The sequence below is a fragment of the Pristis pectinata genome, chromosome 17 (assembly GCF_009764475.1).
Source record: "Pristis pectinata isolate sPriPec2 chromosome 17, sPriPec2.1.pri, whole genome shotgun sequence".
Taxonomy (NCBI): Eukaryota; Metazoa; Chordata; class Chondrichthyes; order Rhinopristiformes; family Pristidae; genus Pristis; species Pristis pectinata.
This window is the reverse complement of record NC_067421.1, coordinates 26513669-26532650: the sequence shown is the minus strand read 5'-3', so window position 1 is coordinate 26532650 and position 18982 is coordinate 26513669.

Below are 18982 nucleotides of genomic sequence, written 5' to 3'. Positions count from 1 at the left end.
GAATTCCATTAGACTGGTTCATCAGGGGCACTTCATTTGCTTCATTTTCAAAGCTTCCTTGATAAATGGTATTGGTTTATTATAAGATATCTTTATTAGTCACATGTACATCAAAACACACAGTGAAATACATCTTTTTGCGTAGTGTTCTGGGGGCAGCCTGCTATTGTCGCCATGCTTTTGGCGCCAACATAGCATGCCCACAACATGTATCGAGATACAGTGAAAACCTTTGCTTTGCAAGCCATCCATACAGATTATTTCAAAAACATATAAGTACTTTGAGGTAGTACAAGGGAAGAGCAATAACAGAATGCAGAATATGGAGTTATAGTTACAGTTACAGAGAAAGTGCAGTGCAGGTAGATAATAAGATGCAATGGCCATGACAAGGTAGATTGTGAGGTCAAGCGTTCATCTTCAACGTACAAGAGGTCCATTCAAGACTCCTATGACTGCAGAATAGAAGCTGTCCTTGAGCCTGGTGGCGCGTGTTTTCAAGCTTTTGAATCTTCTGCCCAATGGAAGACAGGAGAAGAGAGAATGTCTGGAGTGGGAGGGGTCTGCTATTATTTTGGACGCTTTTCAGAGGCAGTGAGAAGTGTGGACAGAGTCCATGGAGGTGAGGCTGGTTTTTGCGATGGACTGAGTTATGTCCACAGCTCTCTCCAGTTTCTTGCAGTCTTGGGCAGAACAGTTGTCATCCCAAGCCATGATGCATCCGGAACATTCCCCGATGACTCATGAGAATCCATGGTGTAGGACGGCTTAAAATGGAGAAGGATAATTCGAGATGGCATTAAGAACACCAAGTCTCTATCGGAGGCACATTGAAGTGTAAAGGGCGGAATGAATGCATCACCTTCCCAAGAACCCATCCTCCCACCGCAACAAGAACCTCTTGTCCCTTCTATGGCAGACCCTACGGATCCCACACTGGCCTCGGCAGCCATCTCAGAGACTAAAGAACTGGAGAGGAAGCAAGTCACTGTCCATCCCACAGGACCACCGAAGAGAAGCGAGATCACATAATGATGAAAATTAGTGCTTCTCCTCCAAAAGTCTTAGCATCAGTTAGTGGGAACACATCAACATTGTGCTGGTAAGGTCACAGCGATTGGTGCAGACTGGGTCAGCACCTTTCCATGATGATGTGGAAGCACAGGATTGGTGTGGAGCATTTCTGCAGTTTGCTTGATTGCTGATAAAAATTCCTGAAAAGGATCAGCAGCCAAGGAGTTATGCTCCAGCTCACACCTCAAGCCCTCTCCCTCCCCTCAGCACCCCCATCCCATCCTACCCACTCCCACACTCTGATTCCTGGAATTAGCCTCAACATCCCCTGGATTCTTTACACAGGGCTGCATCCTGATTAGTAACCTTATCATTAACAGTGAATGGCTCCACGTTATAAAATGCAAAAATAACTGGAAAAGATAAGCCTCTGCTTAGAATTGTGTAGGATATCGTTTTGCCTCTGCAAATCATGGAGCAGCCTCTTTGAAATAGAACTCGTTATGATATTATCATTTAAGGGTCAGTTAGACAGGCACACAAACAGGTAAGGGATGGAGGGATGTAGACCATGTGCAGGCAGATGGGATTAGTTTAACATGGCATCATGGTCAGCACAGACACCGTGGGCCAAAGGGCCTGTTATTGAGCTCTACTTTTCTATGTTCTATATGCTTTATGACTCAACTGGGCAATCTCAGTTTCTGTCCTATATCTATGAGATAACTAGAATAAAGCAGTATGTTCATTATTTACCATTTAGAGCGTCTACTGGACTGTCAAGGTCTTGAAAATTAATAATCACTAAAAATCACAAGACCTTTATTGACCTGGACAATTTGTGTAATAGCTGAACAAATTTCACCAAAACATTAGCTAGATTTCAGGTGGCTTAGGGTTCATATTTAATGGGAAAAAATTGCATATGAGGAGATTATTATGGATGAAAAACACATTTGTTCACAGGTAGCAGTGAAGTACCTGCATTAAAATGACTTTAACATAATAAGAGATATGGAGAACTGCAAGAAGCAGGATATTGACTGCTACAAGGTGCAGAGGGCAAAAGAAACCTGTAAGTCTCTATAATAAGAACTTTGGAGACATGACATCACCAAGATATTCCTTCATTTTCTAACTCATGAGGGAGATGAGACAAAAATACTGGTAACGTGTTTATACACTGTTCAGGGCACCATGCTATTCACTGAAAGTAAATATCAGGCATGTGTAGTGAATGTTAAAACAGATGCCAGTAGTTCTAAACACATCATGTCCATTGTCCATTTATACCTGAATTTCACAGTGTTCTGTAAAGAAGAAGTTAGATTTAAGCAACAAATCCTCCTCAAATGACATGCAGTCTTTGGTCCTACTTCCATGAATCTGAATTTCACATTGACAGAAAGCAGTCAGCTGCATCCCAGGTCAAACCCTATTCCTCAAAATCCCCTTAAAGCCTTTGATGATCACATCCAAGGTGAAGCAGAAAAAGTAGGTTGGATGGCAACAGTGTGGAACATTATTCAACATCTGAGGCACCCTCCCCGCAAGCCCCCACCCCCACTGGCCAAAATCCAGCGATCATCAGGAATTTTCACAGAGATCATTCTATATAATTTTTGTTTGTATGCTAAGTGTCTTTGGGGTCTTTGGTATTGCTTCTTATTAAGGCAGGTATCAGAGATAGAGGTGTCTATAGAATGTTCTTTATTGAGGAAAGAAATGCTCAATAGCAGTATCTGGTACAGCAATGGATCAAAAATCATATCCTATATTATGCTCAGTTCTCAAAGGTACACTTATACTCCACACAGCTACCCCTTTAAAATGTATTAAACCCTAAGACATAAATTATACAATTAACTACTTATATCAATTTATAGTTTGAAATTCAATGAGCCATCAATTAAAGATGCCATTGCAACTGAGATTAATTGGGATTATAATTCTTAAATACAAGATTAATCACAATTACATTTTTTCACTTTACCAGCCTAATCGTAATGTAACTAGGGAACTTGCACACTTCAGCTCAATTCAATTCCGACAGAGCATTTTATGGGCTTTTCCCAGGAACGCTGCTACTCACCATTGTTAACTTGATGGAAGAGAAGATCGTTTGAGATCTCAGTCTGCGTGTCCATGCCCTTGGAGTGATAAATAATGAGTTGATCAGCCCCAAAGCAGGCCTGGAAATCTGAAAATTGATTATTCTATTTATGAATCAGTACCTGTGACCACAGCTTGATTGAACTTGTGTTTTAACGTTCAAATGGACTCCTGGCATTTGGAATAAGAACTGCACACTGCTCCTTGGTGGAGCCGAGAATGAAGACCTAACTTTTCTGCCATTTAAGTGAAGAACATTGACAATGTCATAGAGAAAAAGACTTCAAAGCACAATGATATAAGAGTTCCACTGCCTGAGCACTGGCATCAATAATTGTCCATCAGTGTCTGACAGTGAAGTTACAATGGTCATTAAGATGTAATTTTTCAGAATAGCATAGGACAGATTCGTAAAGTTAATATCTTCAAATCTCAAGGAAGATTAAACTGTAATAGTCTCAATTACAAAAGGCCTCAACTATTTTTTCTAAAAATGTGACTCCTTTTCTGATTAAAGGAACACATTTTATAGCTGTCATAAACCCATTGTAGCAGCCTATACCATTTATCAGCAGTTTTTGTAGTGTAGTACTGCTTTGATCAGTTAATGGAAAGCAAAGTAACTTTTCATAAACTCTCTACTAATGAGGTACAGTTCAATGCAGGTTTTGATTGAGAAGTACACCATGATATTTCCATCGACTCATCTTCTGAAGACAGTGGTGAGCCGTACAGACCAAGAACATTCTTAGTGGGGCAATGATAAACTTAATGTCCTCAGATTATGAGGAGTAAAATAATAAATCATCTGGAGTCCCTCCTTCTTGCTGTGTTTTTATGTTAGTGACTTTTATTGGAGTGATAGATAGAGATTTCAATTAAAACAAGATTGAGGTCAACTCAGTGATCTAATGTTGTCTCCAGAATGTGGCCAATACTCACAGAACAATCCCTTGGCAGAACAGAGAAAGAAAATGGTATAAAAAAAAGCAATCATGAGCAAATCAATTAACTGAGGTAAATATATTATCTTTTGAAACCCAGTCCTTGAAAGTGTCCATATCTATTGTACATTATACACACACATGCACACACTAAGCTGAATTCCCTAATAAGGGTTCTAATTAGAACTGTGAATGAAGTAAAAGAATAAGCCACGTACTACCAAGACCAGGTAACTCCAGCATTAATGTCATGAGTGACAGGAGAGACAGGATGCCTTGTTCCGCAATATCCTCCACAACCATCAGGACGCCACCTGGTGCATTGGAAGCCCATGACTACCTGAAAGGAGGAAAACCAAGGGAATGGGGATGGTGACAGTGATGACGAGATGACAGGTGGATGTTTACCCAGAGGCAGCAATAATTCAGGTGGTATAACGGTTTGGGAAGGAAGTGGAATACTGGAGTGTAAGAAGAGTGTGGGGCGTGGGTTGTGGGTGTGGAGTGTGGGGTGTGAGGTGTGGGATGTGAGATGTGGGGTGTAGGATGTGAGATGTGAGATGTGGGGTGTGCGGTATGAGGTGTGGGGTGCGGGGTGTGGGGTGTGGGGTGCGGGATGTGAGGTGTGAGTGTGGGGTGTGAGTGTGGGGTGTGAGTGTGGGGTGTGGGGTGTGGGGTGTGAGGCGTGAGGTGTGGGCTGTGGGCTGTGGGCTGTGAGGCGTGGGGTGGGTGTGGGGTGTGGGCTGTGAGGTTTGATATGAGAAGTGGGTTATGAGGAATTGGTTTGAGAAGTGATTTGATGGGGTGAGAAGTGGGTGTGGGGTAAAAAGGGTGTGAGGGGTGAGAAGTGTTTTGTCTGAGAAGTGAGTCGGGTGAGAAGTGAATCGGGTGAGGAATGTGTTGGGTGAAGAATGAGTCGGGTGAAATGTGGGTGGAGGTGTGAGAAGTGGGTGAGGGGTAAGAAGTGGGTGTGAGATTAGGACAGGGAGAGGAGGAACGTGAAGCTGGGATGTGAGGATTGGATGTCAGAAGTCAGATATGAATAAGCTTCTGTCTTCAATATCCTCAGCCCCTCTACCTGCTGTGGACCCACATCATGTCCTCCACCACAGTGGCTGACAGGCCGGTGCTTCCATTGCTGATCTGCTTTTGCTGACACTGGTCAGGCTCCACTTTCCTTAAGGTGAGTCGTGTTTAATGAACGTGTTACAAGGTGCCTGGGTCCTTTGGCTATCATGGTTGAGTAACTGGAATTCTGTGGAAGCTGTGGGTGTGTGTGAGACGTTGGGCAGTTGTACATGTGTGTGAGGATGTGGAGGAATATATGACTGTCGGATTGGAGTCAGGATTAATATAACTGGTTGCTAGGCAAGTGCCGAGGCTATGCAGCAATGTGCGTTGTGTGAGACACAATGAATGTGATATTCACCATTCGACAAGCCATCATCCACCTTATGTGGCATTTGTGGACTTCACAAAAGTTGTCAATTCCTCTGTCAACTGAGTATGAGTTGGAGAATCCTTTTCTGCTTTGTCTGCCCCTCAGACCCGTCACCAACTTCTGTCAGCTCCACAATGTGAACTGTGATCCTCTTGAACATTCACCACAACCCAATCCCAGTGCAGACTGGGTCAAGCAAGGCTCTGTCATCGCACTAAACCCCTTCTCAATCTTCCTTACTGCACTCTTTCACCTCACCTCCAATGAGCTTCCCACAAAAGAAATGGGAGGCTGTTCAACCTGCATTGCCTCCACTGAGTTACAAGTGCAGATGACACTTGTGTACATGCACACTGAGAGGCTGAGCTCCAAACCATAGATGATTCCATCTCTGAGGCATACAACAAGTTGAGCCTTCAAGTAAACATCCTTTGCCAACTTGTCCCTGCCACAAAACACCCAACAGTCAAGATCCCTGACAAGACTCCAATTAACACAAATATCTCTGTGAGGGTACACATTGCCAGCACTACCTCCAGTGTACCAACGCAGTCTTTGGCCATCTGAGGAAGGTAGTGAAGATGAGAACCACCAAGCTCAAGGTCTAATGAGCAGCAATGATCTCCAATCTTCTGTATGCTCTAGTGGCATAGATAACATAAAGAAGGCACCTCAAAGCTTTGTAGAGGTATCACCACCACCACCTCCACAAAATCCACCAAATCCACTGATCAGACGTATATACCAGAATCCATGTCCTGTCCCAGACCAATATCCCCAGCACTGAGGCTCTCCATTTGTTCAATTACTCCGGTGGACAGGCCACATCATTCACATGGCTGACAATGGACTCCCGAAACAGACTTCCAGCAGGAGATTCCCAGGAGGACAGAGAAAATCCTTCAAGGATATTTTGAAAGCCCAATTGAAAAAATGTAATCTCCTCACTGACACTTGAGGTCCCTGGGCCAAGACTGCTCAGAATGGTGGAGAAACATCTGGAGAGGTGCCAAGCACTTCATGTCCCTCTGATGGGAACCTGGAGGCCAAGTCCAAATAGGGGAAGGAGAGTATAACATGTCAAGCAACTCAGTCACCAAATCCATCAAACTCCACCTGCCCCACCTGTAGCAGAGTCCACAGGCCCCACACTGGCCTCATCAGCCACCTCAGAACCCCAGAACTGGAGTGGAAGCAGGTCATCCTCAATCCAGAAGAAATGCCCGTGAAGAAAGGGCAGTTGTTGGAAGATGGGATTTGTCTTCGAGTCATACAGCACACCAGCAGACCTTTCAGCCCACCCTGTCCATGTCACCATTGAGTTCCCGTCTATATTATCTTACCCTGTCTTATTAATCTCATTTACCAGTACTAGGTCTATAAGCTTTGGCAATTCAAGTGCTTATCTAGCTACTTCTTAAACGTTGAAAGTGTCTCCCCTCAACTTCTCCACGCCAAGAGAAACAAATCCAGCTGATCAGTCTCTCCTCATAACCGAAACACTCCATTCCAGGCAACATCCTGGTGAGTCTCCTCTGCACCGTCCCTGGAGCAATGACATCCTTTCTATAGTGTAGTGACCAGAACTGCACAAAACTGCATTCTAGATGTAACCTCACCAATATTTCTCTCTAACTTTCCTATACTTATATTCTATACCCTGGCTAATGATTGTTCATATCCCATACGCCTTCTTAACCACTCTATTTATCTGTGCTGCCACCTTCAGGTATGTTTGGATTTGTACACCAAGATCCCTTGGTTCCTCAATACTGTCGGGTCCTCCTATTCATTGTGTATGTTCTACCCTTATTTGCCCTCCCAAAACGCATCACTTCACACTTATCAAGATTAAATTCCATCTGCCATTGTGCTGTCCAACTTCCCAACTGATCACTGTATATCCTGACACCATCCTCACTATCCACAACACCAATTTTTGTGTCACCTGCAAACTCATCCAGCTAATCTTCAATCCAATTTGCCAATTTGTCTTCAACCCCACGGGCTCTAACCTTTTGGATCAGCCTTTGAAGATATATTCACTGATCTTGTACACAAGGTCACTGAGCATTGTGACACCACTTCAGTATCCTTGAGGCTTTGGTCCTGGGGTTGACCACAAGTGCAACCTCCACCGATTGCTGTTCAACCATGAATCTCCACCAATTCCACCAAAGTGTCCAGAGTGGTGATGGAAAATTAGGTGGACTGTTCTAAACCATACTCCATTATGGCTCCAACATTCCCAATCCTGTGAAATGACTTCAGCAGCAGTTTGGGAAGTGAAGTACTAGCCACTCACATAAGTGGACCTTGTGAACATGCATTAAAGAGCAGGGTTGTGTGGCCTGGATATTGAAGCTGTAATAACGAGCTTGGAGCATGAAATTTATGTGTGGCAGCTCCAGATCCAATAACTGTAGGTTAATCAAGGATCACCACATCACCACGCATTTTCTAGTGTTACCCAATTTGTCTCCTTACCAAAACTTATATGATTGAATATTTCTGATGAAGAATACCGAATCAAAACTACATTTTCTCAGATCTGTATTTTCTTTGTATTTCTTGCCATTTCATGCTCAATGATTATAGATTTTTGGTGACATTTGACTGCATTTGTTTGTCTGCACTGCACCAGCCTTGAATTTTAAACAATTTTAATAAATGAGGCTGCAGATGCTGGAATTTGGAGCAACAGACAGTCTGCTAGAAGAATACAGCAGGTCAAGTAGTATCTGTGGGAGGAAAGGAACTGTCGATGTTTCGGGTCAAAACCCTGCATCCGGACTGACCCACTGAGTTCATCCAGCAGACTGCCTGTTGCATTTTAATGAATGAAATTGACATCTTGGGTTCAGGAGGATGCAAACAACTGAGGCCTCATTGACACTCATCTCAGACCTTCCTGGAGCTAGATAGGAGTTTGAAAAATCAGGACCAAAATGTCAAGGCCCCACGTAGCTGATGGAGGCAGGCTTCTCCACAAAATAGAAAGAAATCTTAAATGACTTAAGAATATTAATTACATCAAGAGCAGCATGCACTGCCCTTTCTGATAATATATCCCTTTCATCATCTGGCAGCAGCGCAAGAATACAATGGATTAATTTTCAGGAAAGTGTGTGGTGCCCATTCCAATTACCTGGAACATTACCTCTGTTTTTCACTCCACAGGTGCTGCCAGGATGGCTGAGTATTTCCAACATTTTCTGTTTTTATTTCAATTAGAAAAGATTCTTTGTTAGCGGAGTGAAGGAACATTTGCATTTATAAAACCAAATTGTGTTCAAAGACTTCACTTGCAATGAATTAATTTAATGTGTACAGACTGTTACTCTGCACAGCAAGGTCCAACAAACAACAATGAGGTCACTGTTTTTCACTTTTCTCCCTTGACAAAGAGCCTCTCCTCTTGGTTCCAAGCCGTTCTGAACATGAGGAGTGAACTAATAATAATTCTTGTCAGTATTATTCACCCACTGGACTCTGGCCTAACCTAGGAGTTTTCCAAAGTTGGATTCCCAATGTGGAGTCCCAGGAAAGTATATTAGAAAACCACATGACCCTGAGCACAAACTCTAACTGGTGAAGATTCCTTTAAAAAAGTACATTTCCAAAGTGGGATGAGTTTCCACACCCCTTTATATCCTAGTGGTAATCTTTCTATTGAAGACTTAAGCCTCTGAATGTACTGTCATTATGTGACAGCTCTTGAACCAGTCACTCCCAAAATCAGTTCTGATGAAAGGCTGTCAGCCTGAAGCTTTAACTCTATTCCTTTCACCACAGGTGCTGCCTGTGTTGTTGAATATTTCCAGCATTTTCTGGTTTAATTTCACATACCTAATTATATCCTTCCTCCTTGGAAATTGCGCAGTCTCCCTCTAGCTCTTGCCAAGGTGATTCTGATTAAATGTTAAATCATTGCTTCTAAGATTAGATAATATATTGCTAACTAAACCCTGTTCAATCTATAACCATCTCTATGGTGAGACTCTTCCACTTGTTTTGTTTTGTATTGATCTCAAAATTCTCACCCTTGCTTACAAATCACTCTGTGGCCTTCTCTTCACATTGCAGTATACACCTCAATTCCTCTAATTGTAAACTTCTCAGTTATCTCTCCCTCCATTCAGCTATTATCACCTGTTGTTCAGGCAGTCTGCTCTAATCTCAGGCTCACCAACTTCCTCGTGTTTTCACAGGATTCCTTAAAGCTCATTCTTCAATCATGTCTTCAGTTCCGATTCTACTCATTTCTTGTCTCTCAGTGTCCACACTCAGTGTTCATCACATTGCTTTCCTGCCTAACGTAAAGCATTCAGATATCTAGTTTGGAGGACATGTAGTGCTGATCTACCACGTTGACACCTGCGCTCTAGGGACTACATTATACAGAGGGATTACACAAAGTAGGATTGATTGTCATTGAATTTGAAGAGGCTAATTTAATTGAAGACATTAAGAAAAACTGAAAGGTGGACAGGGAGAAATTATTTTAAAGAGAAAAAGTAATGCTGATACTGGAAATCTTAAATAAAAGCAGAAAATGCTGGAAACACTCAGTAGGTCAAGTAGATCTTTGGAGAGAAGAAAAGTTAACATTTCATTAGAAATGCCAGATCTGGCCAGGGCTTATATAAACTGGAAAGGCTGGTTATCTAATGGAGTCATGGAGTTGTACAGCACAGAAACAGGCTCCTTGGCCCATCATGGCTCTTCTTGCCCATCTACACTAATCCCATTTACCTGCAGTGGGTATGTATCCTTCTATGCCTTTTTAAGTGCCTGTCTAAATGTCTTTTAAACATAGTGATTGTATCTGGTGCTACCACCTCCCCTGGCAGTGTGTTCCAGATATCAGCCACTCTCAGCGTAAAAAACCTTCCCCTCAGATCCCCTTTAAAACTCCTTCCTCTCAACTTAAACCTACACCCTCTTGTTTTTTATATGCCTACCATGAGAAAATGTTCTGACTATCTACCCTATAATTTTATATCCCTCTATCAGGTCACCTTCCTTCACCCGGGGAAAAATAGAACCAGCCTATCCAATCTCTCCCCAGTACTAAAGACAAACCAGGCAACATCCTAGTGAATCTCCTCTGCACTCTCTCCAGTGAAATCACATCCTTCCTATAGTAAAGCAACCATAACTGTACACAATACTCCAAGTGAAGTCTAACCAGTGTTTCGTAAAGTTGCAAATAAGGTCCCAAAATGTATATTCCATGCCGTAACCTATGAAGCCAAACATGCCATATGCCTTTTTCACCACCCTATCTTCCCGTGTTGCTACTTTCAGGAAACCATGGAGTTTAACTCCAAGAAATCTCTTCATCAATATTCCTTAGTGCCCTACCATTTATTGTATATGTCCTACCCCTATGTGACTTCCCAAGGTGCTTCACCTTGCACTTGTCAGGATTAAGTTCCATCTGCCAATGCTTTGCCCACCTTTCCATCTGATCTATATCCTGCTGTAGCCTTAGACGACCTTCCTTGTTACTCAAAACATCACCAACTTTCATGTCATCTGAAAACTTATAAATCATACATTTACATCCAATTATTAATACTCCTCCATTCCACTTGCTCATGAAAGATGCTATCTAAAAACAATTACTATTGTTATTAGATGCACCGAAACAGGGAACTCTGTGCCTACACCACAGAAAGTTGCAGAGCCATGAGTTGTGCATATATTTCTGTACCTCAGGATGCGCATGCATGACAGCAACCACAAAAAATGTCATATTTGCAGATCATTGCAGACAAACACTGAGGAGAATATGCTGCTCATTACTGATTGTTGATTAACAATTATCTTAACATGAGTCATTAAAACAAAGGTCACTCAAATCAACTCCAGCTTCAACAGTCATCTCACCACCAAAGGCTGTGCATTTACCTGAGCACAACTGAATGTCACAATAAAGATGACAAATGCTGAACGGTTTTTATATCAGAAAAGCCAGCCCTACATTTTGAAAACAATGAAGGTGTGTCAGAATCTCATACAGAGCTGTTGGCATTACATTCATTGCATTCTCTGGTTGTCACTGCTGTCACTCTCACTAGTCTGTGAGATCCTCGTGGATTATCACTATTGTGGTTATGCAGCTTAAGCTGCCCTTGTCAGAGTACGATTCATTGGATTTTCTGTGGGCACGGATGTGTAAAGGGGCAAGACTTTACTGACCTGAAAGTCCAAGCAGTAACCTTGTACTACCTAACCTGAATATTGTGGGTGAACTTGTCCATCCAAACACCTCTGATTGAAATTCCAATGAATCCCTGTCTCGGGACTTTAAGAAGCTCTAGTACCTACATTCTGATCTGGAAGTTTGGGCATAGTCCAAAACATCGGAAGTGATCCTTGTGCCTGAAAGAGCTGAACACTCATTGCCATCAAGCCAGCCAGCGACCATGTTCATCCCCAGGAACTCACCAGAGAAGAAGATGTTAAGATTTTACAACTACGACTCCATATACAGGCCACAGCTCCTCAAAGGCAGGTCTGTCCTTTTTATTTTCCCCTCACGATCATTGTGTATGGAAATCAAAATGTACTTCAATGTCACTTATTATACTGAGGATTTAAGAGAGCAAATAACACACATTAATTATGCTGTTAGAACATAGAACATAGAACAGTACAGTGCAAGAACAGGCCATTCGGCCCACAATGTTGTGTGGAACCAATTACATTATTAATAAAATGCCCAACTAAACTAATCCCTTCTACCCTCACAATGTCCATACCCTACCATTTCCCTCACACTCATGTTCCTATCTAAGAGCTTCTTGAACATCCCTATTGTATTTGCCTCCACCGACACCCCAGGCAGCACATTCCAGGCACCCACCACTCTCTGTGTAAAAAACTTGCCCCACACACCTCCTTTGAACTTACCCCCTACCACCTTAAATGAATGCCCTCTGGTATTAGACATTTCAACCCCGGGAAAAAGATACTGGCTGTCTATCTATGCCTCATAATCTTATAAACCTGTATCAGATCTCCCCTCAGCCTCCTTCACTCCAGAGAGAACAACCCAAGTTTGTACAACCTATCCTCATAGCACATGCCCTCTAATCCAGGCAGCATCTTGGTAAACCTCTTCTGCACCCTCTCCAAAGCCTCGACATCCTTCCTATAATGGGGTGACCAGAACTGAATGCAATATTCCAGATGCAGCCTATCTAAAGCTTTATAAAGCTGCAGCATAACTTCCTGACAAACTCAATGCCTTGACTAATGAAGGCAAGCATGCCATATGCCTTCTTTACCACCCTATCAACCTGTGTAGCCACTTCCAGGGAGCTATGGACTTGGACCCCAAGATCCCTCTGCCCATCAACACTGTTAAGGATCTTGCCATTAACAGTGCATTGTCTCTTTACATTTGATCTCCCAAGGTGCAACACTTCACATTTGGCCGGGTTGAACTCCATTTGCTATTTCGCCACCCATATCTGCAGTGGATCTATATCCTGCTGTATCCTTTGCCAGTCTTCGACACTATCCACAACGCCACCAATCTTAGTATCATCTGCAAATTTACCAAATCATCCATGTACATTTTCATCCAGGTCATTTATATACATCACAAACAGCAGAGGTCCCAGTATAGATCCCTGAGGAACACCACTAGTCACAGACCTCCAGCTAGAATATGTCCCATTGATCACTACCCTCCGTCTTCTATGGGCAAGCCATTTCTGAATCCAAACGGCCAATTCACAGTGGATTGCATCTTAATCTTCTGGATGAGCCTCCCATGAGAGACCTTGTCAAAGGCCTTACTAAAATCCATGTAGACAACATCCACAGCTCTACCTTCATCAATCACCCTCGTCACCTCATCAAAAAACTCAATCAAGTTAGTAAGGCACGATTTGCCCTGCACGAAGCCATGCTGACTGTCCCTAACTAGGCTATGGTTTTCCAAACACTCATAAATCCTATCCCTAAGAATCATCTCCAGTAACTTCCCTACCACTAACGTGAGACTCACCAGTCAATAGTTACCAGGACTATCCCTGTTCCCCTCCTTGAATAATGGACGAACATTAGCTACTCACCAGTCCTCCGGGACCTCGCCTGTGGCTAGAGAGGACACGAAGATTTTGGTCAAGGCCCCAGCAATCTCATCTCTTGCGTCTCTCAATGACCTGGGGTATGTCCCATCGCGCCCTGGGGGCTTGTCCATCTTAATGCTCTTTAAGAGACCCAACACTAACTCCTCCTTTATCTTGAAATGCCCCAGCATGTTAGCACGCTCCACACTGATCTCCCTATCCTCCATGTCCTTCTCCTTGGTAAATACTGATGCAAAGTACTCTTTAAGGACGTCACCCACATCCTCCACTTCCAAGCAAATGTTCCCTCCTTTATCCTTGAGTGGTCCTACCATCTCCCTAGTTATCCTCTTGCTCTTAATGTATGTATAGAATGCCTTGGGATTCCCTTTAATCCTACTTGGCAAGGACTTTTCATGGCCCCTCCTGGCTTTCCTAATTCGCTTCTTGAGTTCCTTTCTGGCTTCTTTATAATCCTCAAGTGCTCTATTTGATCCTAGCTTCCTACACTTTACATACTTTTCCTTTTTCTTCTTGACTAAATTCACCACCTCTGTCGTCATTCAAGGTTCCCTTACCTTGCCATCCTGTCCTTCCTTCTTACTGGAACATACCTGTCCTGTTCTCTGTGCAGTTGGTCTTTAAACACCCTCCACATGTCAGATGTGGACTTGCCCAAAAACAGCTGTCCCCAATTAATTCTCCCTAGTTCTTGCCTAATCCTCTCGTAATCTCCCTGCTCCTATTTAATACTCTCCCACAAGGTCCATACTTATCCTTATTCATAGCTATCTTAAAACTTAAGGAGTTGTGGTCACTGTTCCCTAACTGTTCTCCCACTGAAAGGTCGGTCACCTGGCCAGGCTCATTACCCAATACCTGGTCCAGAACAGCGCCTCCTCTCATTGGACTATCTACATATTGATTTAAGAAAGCCTCCAGGATGCACCGAACAAATTCTGCCCCGTATAAACCTCTTACTGAAAGGAGGTCCCAGTTTATATTAGGGAAGTTGGAAGTCCCCCACGACAACAACCCTATTAGTTTTACATCTTTCTCTCATCTGTCTGCATATCTGTTCCTCAATGTCCCGGTGGCTATGGGGTTGGAGGGGGGGGGGGGGGTGTGCGGTCTGTATTACAATCCCATCAAAGTGATTGCACGTTCTTCTTATTTTTGAGTTCTACCCATATAGACTCAGTGGACGAGCCCTCCATTATGTCCCCTCTGAGTGCAGCTGTCATATTGTCCCTGATTAGTAGTGCAACTCCCCCTCCCCCCCCCACCTCCCTCTCTATCTTTTCTAAAACATCGAAACCCTGGAACGTTAAGCACCCATTCCGGTCCCTCTCTCAGCCAACTCTCTGTTATGGCCACAACATCATCGTTCCATGTACTGATCCATGCTCTAAGTTCACCACCCTTACCCATAATACTCCCAGCGCTCAAATACACACACTTCAAACTATCTGTCCCATCGTGTCTATTACTTTACTCCTGCCTGTTCTCACTGACCCTGACATCTACCTTCCTCTCAATCCATCCACCTTCTGACCTGTTGCTCTGGCTCCCATCCCCCTGCCAAACTAGTTTAAACCCTCCCGAGTAGCACTAGCAAACCTCCCGGCCAGGATATTGGTTCCCCTCCAGTTGAGGTGCAACCCATCCTTCTTGTACAGCTCACCCCTGCCCCAGAAGAGGTTCTAATGATCCAAGAACCTGAAACCCTTCCCCCTGCACTAGTTCCTCAGCCACTCATTCATCTGTTCTATTATCCTATTCCTGCCCTGAATAGCACGTGACACCGAGAATAATCCAGAGATTACTACCTTGGAGGTCCTGCTCTTCAGCCTCTTTCCTAACTCCCTATACTCACTGCGCAGGACCTCTTCCCCTTTTCTACCTACGTCATTGGTGCCAATGTGCACCACAACCTCTGGCTGCTCACCCTCCCCCTTGAGAATGTTCTGCGGCCGCTCTGAGACATCCTTGACCCTGGCACCAGGGAGGCAACACACCATCCTTGTGTCTCTTTCATGGCCACAGTCTCTGTCTCTCTATCGAGTCTTCTATCACTATTGCTCTGCCTGATTTTACCCTTCCCTGCTGAGCCGCAGAGCCGGCCACAGTGCCACTGACCTGGCTGCTGCTGCTGTTGTGCCCTGATAGGTCATCCCCCCAGCAGTATCCAAAGGGGTATACTTGTTGCTGAGGGGAATGGCCATAGGGCAACCCTGCACTGACTGCTTACACCCCCTACTTCCCCTGGTGGTCTCCCACCTATCTGAAGCCTGTACCCTGGGTTTGACCACCTCGGTTGCCCAGTTTGGGAAAATTTAAATGCAATTGAGAAATTGCTTCTTTTCCATTCAAATTATTCAGATTACAGGGCATATGATAAGAAGTGTTTACAATGAAAAGAGCAGAAAGAGTTGAAAAAGATCAATATTTTCAGCAGTTTGGAGACTGAAGATGTTCTCTTACAGTTAGAGATTTAGCACAGACAGCAAGATCAACTTCTTTATAATAAGCATCCCTGTCTACAGAATTCTCTTTTCACTTAGTGGATAAGGCAGAGACCACATCAACCTTCAAGGTTAGATTGGAGATGTAGGTGATGGGGTGTGGGAAGAGGATGGGTACATGTTCAGAATTAAGCTGAATACTATAACAGCTGTGTCAAATAACAGCTCCAGTGTTTAAATTTTCTGTGTTTGCTTTCACGTCAGAAATTTCCTTCAGATCTATTCCTCCTTTTACAAATTTGACACCCCTTCAAGTCACCTCACTCTGATACATTTCTTAAAGTCCAACAGATAAGATAAGATATTTATTTATTAGTCACATGTACATTGAAACACACAGTGAAATGCTTCTTTTTGCATTACTGAGAACGTGCTGAGGGCAGCCCGCAAATGTCACCACTCTTCCAGCGCCAACATAGCATGCCCTCAGCTCCTAACCTGTAGGCCTTTGGAATATGGGAGGAAACCGGAGCACCCGGAGGAAACCCACGCAGACACACAAGGAGAATGTACAAACTCCTTACAGACAGCAGTGGGAATTGAACCCGGGTCGCTGGTGCTGTAACAGCATCACGCTAACCGCTACGCTACCGTGCATGTAATAACCCGCCTTTACCTTCAACCTTCAGATTCTGATGATCGTGGTCGAAATGCTTTGAATGCGGTATCCGACTACCTTCTCAGTTTGTCATAGAAACAAACTATCGGATCCATTACCAGATCCAATATTTCTAATAGGTCATCCAGTAGGTCCAGCTCCAAGCCTCTTCCCATCCGGATGCTTTGCTCAACCATATATAATTTTTCAAGTGTGGACATGGGGAATGGGGTAACTGCGACAAACTGAAGACATGGAATCAGAACTTATCAACCTGAGAACTTTCTTTATATCTGCCTTCCCCGCCAAGAACACCTCCTGATAACCAGCTCAAGAATGTGCTTTATAGCTTTTTAAATATGCAAACAGGGCTCGTTGTGCTGGGCCAGTTTAGCAACAGCTCGTAAACAGCCAAAAATCTGCAACAAGGACTATAGTGACCAAGATTAATTTAAGTCTTAGCAACGGCCGCAACAACCCCCCCCCCCAACAACAATGACCTAAAATTAGACAGTGGCTATCTTTATACAATTGTGCCAGACTCAGAGTCAGAGCCACTCAGACACAGCTGAGTAGACATTTGATTAGTCACAGGAAGTTCCAACTTGCAAGTCAGAAACTTTGAATGATGACGCAGTCCCATTCGAGCATCCGAGCCTCTTACCCAGAAAGGCAGCTTGCTCCTAACCCATGCCGCCGCCACAGTGAGTCAACATCTGTCGGAGCTGCAGTGGTTTGCCACCTAACTGACCGCTCTGCATATCGACTTTTTCTGGAAGTTACCCATTTTAACCGGAAATCAGTGTAAGGTATACCTTTCAGCTGTCAGAAGCATCTCTGCAAGGAGTATCCACACGTAGAGCTTTTCCCTTTGAAACCTGAACTTTAATCCAGGTTCTAATCATAACATTTAAGAACACTGCATTTGGAGAATCCCAGAGCAGTTCACACTGTATAACAATGTTAAACACAGCCATATATGCAGCAGAACAATCATATAACCACAGCTAGATCTCTGTACAATTATAGCTGATGATAAACTCTAGGTGACAATTTGATCCCCAAATGTAGCAAAACCAATAATGGAGATCCTCCATCAGGAGAGTGCCTCATCTTCGAGTCAAGTTTATTGTTGTCATAGGCTTACATACAGGGTAGAAATGCCATAAAAATTAGCTTTTTGAAGCAGCAGCACAGTATGTTACAAGACAAGGACAAACATAAGTTAACATGAATTATACATAACTGAAACATGTAAGACAAGCATAACGACCCTTGTGCAAGATCAAGAGAGAGAAAAAAATCGTCCTAGGTGTTACCATTAGCCTGTGAAGTTGTACGGTGTGAGTATCTATTTCAATTGTACATCCTGGATGCCTGGTGATCTACTTCTTGATTCATTAATGTTGGAAGAGAGGAAACCCCTAACTGCTCAATGAAACAAATGTGCGGGCTCTGACCACGTGACCAGAGCACTGGCAGGAGCTTCTCATTTGCTGCAATGCCCTTTGCTTTCTGAGGTGCAACTTGGATCTGCATGGTGGACTCTGAGACTTGCGGCTGCAGTGATGGTCAGCCTCTGGGACTTAAAGCTCAGCGCAAATTTCCTGGCTCCATACTGAACGTTCGGCATAAGTACTGAAAATTTCTCCTGCCTGCCATGTTTCATAAAGTCAATCTTATTGACACGTTGAAATTTGGTTCTGACCCTGCCTCAGCTGATCAGCTGGTGAAATCTCATCTAAGCCTCAGTTATTCCAGTACACTCTGATAAGCTTCACTTGTCCTACCTTCTGCAATCTAAAACTCTGATGCCATGCCCTAACTCACACAATCCTGCCCATTCATGTGTAAGTGGCTCTCACTAAAGCAACGCCTTGATTTTTTTCACATCCTTGCTTTCAAATCCCACCATGCTCCTGTCCCTCCTGATATATGTAATCCCCTCTGGCCCTACAACTGTGCATGATCTCTATCCTCCTCTAATTTTGGCCCATTGATCAGCCCAAAGTTAATTACCCTACCACTGCAGTCCCTAAACTTTGGAACTCCCTCCCCAAAACTCTTTGCCCCTCTGCCTTCCCTCCCCCCCTAAAAACCATTGCCCTACATCTTCCTTTATGGCTGAGCATCAGTTTTAGTTTGATAATGTTACTGTGACGTGTTTTGTTACATTAAAGCTGCTATAATAAAGAAATTGCTGTTGGAGAGTAAGAATGCACTTAAAACAACCATTGGAAATCAGTTTTCCACGGGAT